General features: G+C 46.0%; 1 protein-coding gene across 1 annotated transcript in view; it reads left to right on the top strand.

The window, feature by feature from the left end:
- Window positions 1–2,358: 2,358 nt before the first annotated feature.
- The window catches only part of plppr3a (phospholipid phosphatase related 3a), a 23,197-nt gene continuing 18,775 nt past the window's right edge, over window positions 2,359–6,780 (top strand). Inside the window, exon 1 of the mRNA XM_039786994.1 lies at window positions 2,359–2,930. The gene's annotated coding sequence lies outside the window, so the exon portion shown is untranslated. The remainder of the gene's footprint in view (window positions 2,931–6,780) is intronic.

Here is a 6,780-nt window from a genome sequence, read left to right as displayed (position 1 = left end):
CATATTGCAGTGGAGTGTTTCCTTAACCACATAGTCATAGTAACATGAATACTCTTTTTAAAATACCATGTACTATAGTTCATTGACAACTGAGTGCTTATATGAAATGTGACACTAGGTGAAGGGAGAATAGAAATTGATGCCTCAAAGTATAATTGTTCAGTGCAGATGAGAGCTAACAGCCTGTGGGATGTTTGAAGAGGATGATAGAGGGAGAGAGAGAGAGAGAGAGAGAGAGAGAGAGAGAGAGATGGGTGGGTGTAGCATGCTGATGATTTAGTGCCGACCAGACTGTATAAAGTGAAGATAATCGCACGGTGATGAAGCCAATCAATCAAATGATCCCTGCACTCGCACATGGTTGGATTCTCCTTGTAATATAATAAACAATGGTCTCTTTGTCAGGTGACGGGGTGCACTGAATGGATTGTTGGAAAAAAAAAAAAATCAATCAGAATCCAATCGCAGAATTGTGTGGGCTTTCATAGATTGATGGGTGAATGTGTCCACGTGCAGAAATCTACCTAGATGGTTTCACGCAACACATATGTGAAGTGTGTGCCTTCCACTGCCTCAGCCTGGAAGTCTACAATTACTATATGTGCATATGTGTATGTGTTTATGTGTGTGGGTGTCTGCATGTGGTTTGAACACATCTGAGTCGGCCTTTTGCTCAGACTCCGTAATTGGGTCACATGTGTGAACGGCAGTCAAGAAGAATTTTAATCAAACTTAAGAATCCCCAATGTACATCCCTCCGGCAATCAATTACCATCCAACTGGCGTTAATGGTAAAGAGTGCTGATAATGTACTGATTCTAAGAAAATACAATTGTGGAGATTTTTGCATCTCAGAGGTACTGTTACTGTGACCAAATGAACCATGTTGAGAGGAGTATGAGTAGTCTGTGGGAAGCAGAGAACAGTGTTCATCCACCTCCACCTCACATGTCTCTCTCTCTGCCTCTCTATAGTGCTTTGTCTAGTAGGTAAATAGGAGCCAGGCACTGTGAGTGATGAGTTTATTAGCTGCTGCCAGCTGTGACCAACCCTTGGGTATTGTTGGCGGGGTGTTGGTGGCGGTGTGTGCGTGATGTTGTCGGGGTGGGGGCTCTGGGCAGGGAATGAGGAGGGGGAACAGGGGAGGGAGTCAGAAACGAGGGAGTACCCGATGAGAACCAGAGAAACTCCCTGGCAACCGGAGACAGGATCAGCACTAAATGGGGCGCCCCCCATTCATCTAGCAAGAAGCAGCGACACAGAGCCAAATGACAGGGATTGAGAGAGAGGAGAGGGAAGGTGGGGGTGTGGGTGCTCCTGTGTGTGCAAATATTTGAATGAGTGTAAAACCATTGGAGGCTGGTCAGCAGGCAACTTCCTCCTGCTTTGCACCCTCTCAAATTAGTCTGCACAGAGAACTGCTGCAAGTGTCCCTGAATGTGTCACAACAACCAGTTCTAACAATACTTGACATGAGTGATTTATAAAAAAAATAAAAATAAAAAAAAATGTAGAGAGGAAAAGACAGGAGTGCTAAATGGATGTAAAAGTTCAGTTTTAAGCCCTTATTAAGAATTGATAACCGTGGGAGCAAAAGATATGGATCTCTTACAGAGAACATCTTCAGCAACCACAGAAGTGCACGTGTGCCACAAACGCAACACATGCACGCACAAGTGCACGTACAGCCGACTCTTTGATGTTAATTGCTGCAATGTCATTCATGATGAGTCAGTGAAACCAGGAGGTGTCTGCGAATGTTTCTTAATGTGAATGTGTTGGCTTTTTAAACGGTGCGTGCGCGCGTGTCCACGAGCTCCGTACCGGATCCTCCGGGCAGAATCCAAATGCACCACAGTGGTCAAACGCCTGCCACACCCCTCTAGAGTAAACAAAGGCCGAGACAGCCATCGTCCCTGGCAAGAAAAAGAAGTTGAGGTTCAAACAAACCAATCTGATGGTATTTGCACGAGGCGCAGCCTATCTGGTGCTGAGCCTAATAGCATAATAACAATGAAATTGGCTCCTGCTTATAATTGAGAGGTTATCTTTAAAACCGCCCCCCCCCCCCTCGCTTTTACGCACACATGCGCAGGCCGCATTTACTCCACACATGCACACACATCTTCCAAAATGTACCCCTTTGTCTCGGTCGCCTCACGGCGGTAGCCCCGAAACAGGAATTCAGCAGGGAAAGGAGAGAAGTGTGTATGTGTGGACCAGACTGTCTCCTCCCCCCACCATAAGAGCACACACACCACACTCTCCTCCCCCTGTACCCCTCTTCCTCCTCCTCCCCCTCCCAAACCCTGCTCGCCCCCTATGCCTTTGTGTGTGTATGTGCGCGCAGTGAGGCTGCCTGCGTACCCGAAAACCGTGTGACGGATGCCTTGCATAGAAAATAAGCTATTTTTGGAATATCAAATGTATCCGTGTTATACATTCTATGGGAAATAAGAAAACTTGCAGGTGCGAGTGAAGGGGAGACACCGGCTGGACGCACGTGAATTTCTCACTTATCCAAAGCCAGGAAATAGAAAGGAGGAACGCGTTGCCAGCAAGTGCCGCAAATTGGACTTTCCACCATCAGCAACCCTCCCTCTCCTCTCCTCTCTCTCCTCTTCTCTCTCTCTCTCTCTCTCTCTCTCTCTCTCTCTCTCTCTCGCCATCCGTGCTCCTCCTCTGTATGTCTCCCCACTTACTCCCATCCAACCTCCTTCTCCCAGTCTCCTTTAGTGATCCCAGAATAGCCTCACGCCGGAGCGCTCTCTAAATATTAGTGGAGGGTTTTGGATTTCGGGGTGACTTGGGAGTCGCTGGAGATGGATTAAAGAGACGGTGCACCGCGAAACTGGAGCAGCACACGCGACCACGCCGGGGGGGAAGGGGGCGACGGGACTCGGTGAATTCACGGAGCCCCCGGGACAGAGGTGAGTGCTCCGGCTGTCCGGTAGCATTGTGGCTCTCTTCCCCCGCATGCATCCTCCCCCCCCCCCCAGCAACATTTAACAGCTCCTCCTAGCACAAGCTGAGAGGCGAGCAGGGGAAAAATCAGCACATGGTTTTCACGTTCATAATTCATGATCTCATGTATGCAATCTGCTGATTTCTGCTTGTGTTTGAGTAACAGCGATGTTATCAATAGCCTATACGGTATTGTGATCTTTTTTTTTTTTTTACTGTGGCTGCTTCTGATAGCTTCTGAAAATATCTCAACTGACCTCCAGTAGGAGAAAACAGCAATTACAAACTAAATGCATGTTCAGGAAAACATCACTCCAGGAAATATGCAACCATCATAATCATTTTTCATATACAATGATTATGATGGTTGAATTGAATTTATATTAGTGGGCTTGATAGGAGCTTAAACTGATGGTTTATTCAATATAAAGGTAGGTGAGGTAGTCGTTTAAAGCCTTCTCCACAGTAAGTCGAGCATATGGCCCTTTATGTCTCCCTGGCTGAGGCCCCTGCAGTGGACATGGCTTTGCAGCTATATAGCTGTAACTTTCTTGATGGATGAGTAGCTACATGGTGGATGGAAAATGGATAAACTGTACTGCTACACGTTATGGTCACCTCAATAATTCATTTTGAAGTTCATGTTTGTTAGCCATAGGTCATCATAAGAACAGACTTTAGACTTTACACTGTGCTTTCTGATGTGAATGTTCAGTCAATGGCCTGTTGGGAGACACCATGGATCCATGTCAGTGCTATTCTATACTATACTATAGACTATAGGGTAAACATACTATACAGAAATATTTGCTTATGCAGAAGCAGACCTGTGTGGAATCAACCAAAACATTTCTCATAGCAAAATTTTGGGGCGTTTTTTTGTCCCAGTTTGACAAAATTCAAATGCATCCTAATGTGATGACATTTTATTCGGGGTGTTCCTTAAACAAAAATCAAAAACATACATTGTTAAGAACATTTGAACTGGCACGTCACACACTCTATTTGAAATTGAACAGTTACCCTAAGCCAAAGAAAGGTTTTCCCTGTATATTAAAAGGCATACTGCGTGTAATAAATGTATGCGATCCACATGTTTTCCGCTCTCTTCAAACCATTTTGTAGCCCCTTTAAGTTCAAACACTCAACTATATTGTTCCGTGCTAAGGCTGCAACTCACAATTATTTTCAATATGGATTAATCTGCCAATAATCTTCTTGATTAATTGACTGTTCAGTTTGTTTTTCAAATGAAAAAAGTAACACATCGTCACACCTAAGAACCTAAAACTAGGTGATGTTTTTGCTTGAAAATGACTCAAATAATGATCAAAATAGGCAGAAAATGAATCTGCAACTATCGACTACTTGATTCATTGTCTGATCGTTTAAGCTCTATGTCATGCAGTACCGTGCTTAAATACTACTTCTATGTATACTAATATAATAATACTCCTATGGGAGATTTTGGACTGGCATGTTTCATCAGTATTCACCAATTCTATCATAAAAACATCAAATTAGGGATTTATTTTTGGAAGAATAGTGTCTATCCCTCCAGTAGTCTTCCAGACACTTGGAGAATCAATGCTACGTAGCGCTGAAGCTTTTTCTGGTAGCCCAACACCTTACTGAGACACTAGATATCTGGTTTTCCTGAAATGTAGCAACCATCTGTCTATTACAGCGTACTTACATACTATGTACGATTGGTTCATGAGAACAGCCTACGGGGTGGATGGGTGCGTCATGAGCTTTAAGCGGGGGAGCAGTGTTTGTGTCCCTGGGAAAACACAAGACTTTCACCCAGGAATTGTGTAGTTTGTTTCCCGGGAGTACTACTTAAGGGGACCGGTGTTTTAATGTGGTGTACATTTTTTCTAATATTAATTAGTCGTTTTAAATGTAACCATCGCTGTTGCATGACGATCCACTTTTGTCAGCTAAACTCAACGGCAACGGCCGCTGAAATGACAGAGCCCCTCACGGTGCCCTGTACCCGGTAACGTTTTCTCAGCTAAATTTAATTGTAAAGAACGCTAAATGTACCAAGTCATGTGACAGGTTGTTACGTGACTGGCCTGGCGGTTGCTGTAGTTTCGTATATAGGATATCATTTGAATTGTTGCGTTGCACCCCAAACTCCTCCCTACGCGGACCACGGCCCTCTCAACCCGGTCTCACGCCTGGTCGTGAAATATTCACGTTATTTAGATTTATTGATTTGTGTACAGGTCACGATTTTGACGTTTATTTCGTGTACACGTCACGAATTTTGAACGTGTAGGCCTACAGGTCACGATTTTCGAACCTGCTCTGGGGGACGCAACAACGGGGAAATGAGGTACCACACGCCGGCAACAACAACAACAACAGGATGGACCGCCACATGTGGGACGCGATCCCCGGGCGCATCCCCAGGCGCAGGGGCACACAACAATGGGGAAACGAAACAGCGCACGCCGGCCACAACAATGGGACGGGCCGCCACTCGTGGGACGCGATTCCCCGGCGCAGGGGCACACAACAACGGGGAAAGGAACCGTCACATGCGGGACACGCCGACAACAGCGGCTCAATGGTGTTTTTTGCCCCCAACTGCTCCTTCTAGGCAGCGCTGCGACCGGTGCCTTCAAGGCACCTAACCCTAACCTTAACCCAAACCCTAACCCTAACCCTAACCATAACCATAACCAGTGCCTCCCAACGGTGCCTTCCAGGCAGCGCTGCCTGGAAGGCACCGCTGGGGGCAAATAACACAGATAAACACAACGGCGGGACGGTTGCGGTTAGGAAGAGAATAACGAGGAAAGGAACTGCAACACGCGGGACGCGTTCCCCGGTCTCCGGGGTGAAAGTCCTGTGTTGTTTGACCCATCCACCACCCCGACCAACCTCTCTGCGAGGACTTTTGCCTTATCAATACTACTCGCTACCGTCATCGTTCTGTGATCAGGAAATGTGCTTCCCATTTAAAAACAATGCTTTAAAATTCGTAATCACCGTACAAAAAACCCCCAACATTATCGTGTCCTGTCCACGACTCAATAGATTCAATAACGTGACCATATCACGAACTGCCATGAGACAGCTGCAGTCAATGTAGTGCGTGCAGCAATGAACACATCGAATACATACCAATTTCAGTGCACTGCTTTTCGTAGCTATATTTACGAATAGTTCGTACTGTACTACACCATATCACCATCATCCATTATCAGTGACGCTACTCAACAACTAGCCTGACCTGCAAAAAACACATTGCGCCGCACTGTACTGTGCAATACCATACTGTACTCCTCGTCTATACTAGTCTGTCTGTAACACCTCCACCCCCACGCCTGTGTTGGTGGTCACTGAGTCTTGTATCTTCCTCGCCGTCTAACAGACTGACAGACTGTTTCTGACCACCTCTCTCTCACTCACTCAAACACACACACACACACACACAGATGTAATGTGCATTGCTTAGACTATACATACATGCAAACACTGCCATGATGTTTGCAAGCATAAAGCACACACATTTTACCATCACACATCGTGCCCCAGAGGACAAATGCTGGTTTGATAGATAAACTGGCCTTCAGTAATTGTGTGTGTGTGTGTGTGTGTGTGTGTGTGTGTGTGTGTTGTGTGTGTGTGTGTGTGTGTAAGCTGAGGTTTAAGTGCTGACTGGAGTAGGTCACAGAGACCAAGCGGCTGGGAGAGTGACACCCAGGACCCAGCGTCTTCCTAAGCTGCTTTTGGCTACACTGAAATCCACCCATCCCAATATCCTCTCTGTCTCAGATCCTCACCAGCACTACCAGCCAT

Source organism: Perca fluviatilis, chromosome 20, assembly GCF_010015445.1.
Source record: "Perca fluviatilis chromosome 20, GENO_Pfluv_1.0, whole genome shotgun sequence".
In the NCBI taxonomy this organism is placed as follows: domain Eukaryota; kingdom Metazoa; phylum Chordata; class Actinopteri; order Perciformes; family Percidae; genus Perca; species Perca fluviatilis.
The sequence above is the reverse complement of the archived record's forward strand: the minus strand, read 5'-3'. Positions and strand labels throughout refer to the sequence as shown.